Source organism: Urocitellus parryii, chromosome 11 (genome assembly GCF_045843805.1).
Source record: "Urocitellus parryii isolate mUroPar1 chromosome 11, mUroPar1.hap1, whole genome shotgun sequence".
Lineage (NCBI taxonomy): Eukaryota > Metazoa > Chordata > Mammalia > Rodentia > Sciuridae > Urocitellus > Urocitellus parryii.
Genome location: NC_135541.1, coordinates 23,382,042 through 23,385,675, shown reverse-complemented (window position 1 = coordinate 23,385,675; position 3,634 = coordinate 23,382,042).

Sequence of the window (3,634 nt, the reverse complement as noted above, 5' to 3'; positions counted from 1 at the left end):
ACAGGAGATGGGCGTCCTGAGTGGGACGACCTCTTTCTCCCAGAAAGAGCAGCCCTAATGTAGACGGCAGGAAGGGCCACCACAAGGCGGCCGTGTCCATCCCGGGCTCTGGAGCATGCAGGAGGTCTCAGTCCCCAGAGGGGCACAGGCTCATCCAGGGCCTGTCTCCAAACTGCCCTCCCATCCCCGTCAACCCAGCCAGTCCTGGGGTCCAGTCACAGCTGCCCCTCCCAGCAGGCACGGCACACCTCTGCCACCACCCGCAGGGCAGGGGGCTCCCACCCGCTCAGTCAGGCTCCTGGGAGGCGTCTGAGCAAGTAGGAAATGTCACTCACAGTGAGCGGCTGACCAGGCGGAGGGGCCGGGACCGAGCATCAGCATCGCCCCGCACACTCGGGCCTCTGGAGGAGCTGGACCCGAAGCCCCCCATTCCTCTTCTGCCCTTGCCCTGGACCCCCGCCCTGACCCTTATCAGGCCTTCGGGCCTTGAAATCCTTCCTCTCCCTGACTCTGGCCTTGGGAGTCTGTCTGTCTGTCCCTCTCTCTCACCAACCACCCCACCCAGTCTTTACCCCTCTCTCTCTCTCTCTCTCTCTCTCTCTCTCTCTCTGTGCATCTCTGTCCTCTGGTCCCACGGCAGCTCCACCTCCAAGAGGAGCCCAGCCCCAGTGTGCTGCCCACATTTACTGACCAGGCTGGGTCTGGCCCGGGCAGGGTGGGAGGGTGAGGAAAGTGGCTATTGGAAGCTCACCCAGCCACACCTCTGAGCCCTATCCTGTTTTGCCAAGATGGTTCCCAGGCCCAGAGCCCAGCCTGCTTGTTTACTACAGGAAGCTCACAGCAGCACCACGTTAGCACTCCGCCAGCCTGGTGCTGGCAGGGGGCCAGCAGCCCCTGCAGCAGCGTGGGCAGGCTGCCAAGCAGCAAGGCCCCACCCCTGGGGCAGCACAAGGCCTCGCCCTGCCTACCTGGTGACCACCTGGCGTCACCCACAGCTGGGAATGAGTGTGACAGGCCTAGTCCAGCAGGAGTGGAAACAGCACACAAGCTTCCCCACCAGGCCAGGTGCGGGGGGTGCACGTCTGTGATCCCAGCAGATGGGGAGGCTGAGGCAGGAGGATCCTGAGTTCTGGCTTAGCCTCAGAAACTTAGCAAGGCCCCAAGCATCTTAGTGAGTCCCTGTCTCTAAATAAAATATAAAAGAGGGCTGGGGATGTGGCTCAGTGGTTAAGCACCCCTGGGTTCAATCCCAGGTACCAAAAAAAGAGAGAAATGCAAAGAGGAGTCGACCCACACACACATAACCACTGACCACCTCCCCACACTCTGACTCAAGAAGCACGAATGGCGGCTGCATCAGGCATCAGTCAGCAGATGGGCGGGTGGGTGGATAGGTGGAATAGGAGGATTCATGGATGGCTGGATGGACAGATGGACAGATGGACAGATGGGCAGGGAGGTCACTGGAGCATAGCCTGCCATGCAAGGCTTTGATTTTCCCTCATCTCACCCTGGAAACCCCCTTTACCAGGTAAATTTATTCACCAAAGACAGACAGACTGAAGTACTCGCACTCGCTTGGCTTCTGATTTTTGAGCAATTTGCTTCTACCTGCCCCATTGCTTCCACAAGGACTGAAGAGCCCAGATCACAGCACAGGCCGGGTGCGCAGGCTGATGGGCAATGGGGACCGGGGCCTGCCCTCTGAGCCAGCCTGGCAGGATGCACACCACCCCTGTGCCTCCATCAGTCATTGAAGCTGCAGCGTGTGGAGCACGCTCTTCTTCCTGAGCTGAGACCTGGCTTTCTGAGCAAGGCCAGAGGACAGGCTTGAGCTTTGCAGGAGGGCTGGAGGGGCCAGGAGCTGAGCTGTAGGCTGGCCACAGGGAAAGTGGGATTGAGGCAGGCCAGGCTGGACGGCCCCCACCCTCCCTGACCTTGGTCCACCACAGGCTGCCAATGCAGGAAAGATGCTGAAGCAAAAATGTTCTCAGAACCGCTCCAGCTCACCCATGGTGGGCACCCTGGTCTTTCTGCAGGCTAAACACCACGTTCCCAAGGTGGCAGGCATACAGGAAGAGGCTACAAGAGAGAACAATGGTCTCCCCAGACTTCCCCAAGCCATTGCAGTGTTGCAAAGATTCAATGAAATAACCTGTGAAGTGGTTAGAAACCGTAAGGACTCAATATGTTCTAGCTATCAACACTGAGGATAGTGCCTGGCACAAAGTATGCACTACATATATGTTGAATGAATGAATGAATGAATCCTGGTCCATTCTGCTCTTCCCACATTGGAGGAGGGGAATTGACTGGTCTCTATGGCTACAGGGAAAGATGTATACATCAAGTTTATTCCCACCCCAGGGACTTTGCCCTTGCTGTGTCCTCTGACAGGAGAGATCCCACATGCATCTTTCACACCATCCACTCCCTCAATGGATTCAGACCTCTGCAACTGGAATAAGAAAGGGTTCTGGCCATCACCTGCTGGTAGAGCTCCCTCTTCCGAAGTTGTCTCTCCTTCTCAGCCAAGAACCCTCACCAAGTCCAGGTACTTGTTTATGTATTCAGGCAATCCAGTGTCCCCCTCCAAACCAGGGCTAGGACTTGAGCTGACAGGGGCTCCGGCCTGGCAGATAGTGCCACTCATATGCTGATGGCCCCCAGTGTCCATGTATGACAAGGATTCACCCAACCCACCCAACCCACAGGGAGTCATACTTTGTCCCCAACCACCCACCTTCCCAGCAAGCCTCAGCAGGAATCATGGTACCGTGGGAACAGGGGAGTCCAACATGCCAGGATGTAAGAATCCTTGCTCCATCCATTAGGAGAAAAATACTTACAGTGAGCACACTTGCTGTGTGCCAGCCACCTTGCTAAGTACTCAACAAAACTGGGGTCATTTCACTGTCACAACAAGCAGAATGAAGTGGGTGCTATCCTTATTTGACCTCTGCTAAAGCAGAATAAACTAGCTAAATGCTTGGGCTCTGGAAGGTGACAGAGCTGGGTTCCAATCTGGGCTTCTCCACTCACTTGCTGAATGACCTTGGCCAAGTTACTGCCGCTCTCTGAGTCTTTGCTTTCTCCTTCACAAGGAGGACTGCCTCTCTGGGCCTGTGTGAGGATTAAAGTAGATAAACTATGACAGGGTGCCAGGCACACAGCCCTCAATCAAGGTCAGGCCCTGCCCTTCCCTCCTTATCTCACAGATCTCCTGCCAAGGTTTGCAGGCTGAGACTGATCTTCCCCACATTTCCAGGCACAGGGCTGGGCACTGCCAGGACACACAGAAAATTCTTGCTGACTGGCAGATTTTCCCCATTCCTGTCCCAGGCCAGGACTGCAGAGAATACTCCCTCTCCTGGAGCAGCTGAGCAGGGGGTTCCCGTCCTAGGTAGCCCGAGGGGAGGGTGCTCTGGAGACCATGACCCTGGACCCCAGATCCTGCCCTGGTTCCCTGGGTCTGATGTCCTATTTAGAAAGCCTGGCTGGCACCCTCGTTCTCCAAGACCATGGCCACCTATCAACCCAGCAGTCCCTCAACCCAGTGTCCAGAGCCCCGACCCTGCCACCTCCTGATGAGCACCCTATTCGCACCAGCTACTCAAATCACCACTCCAGAATC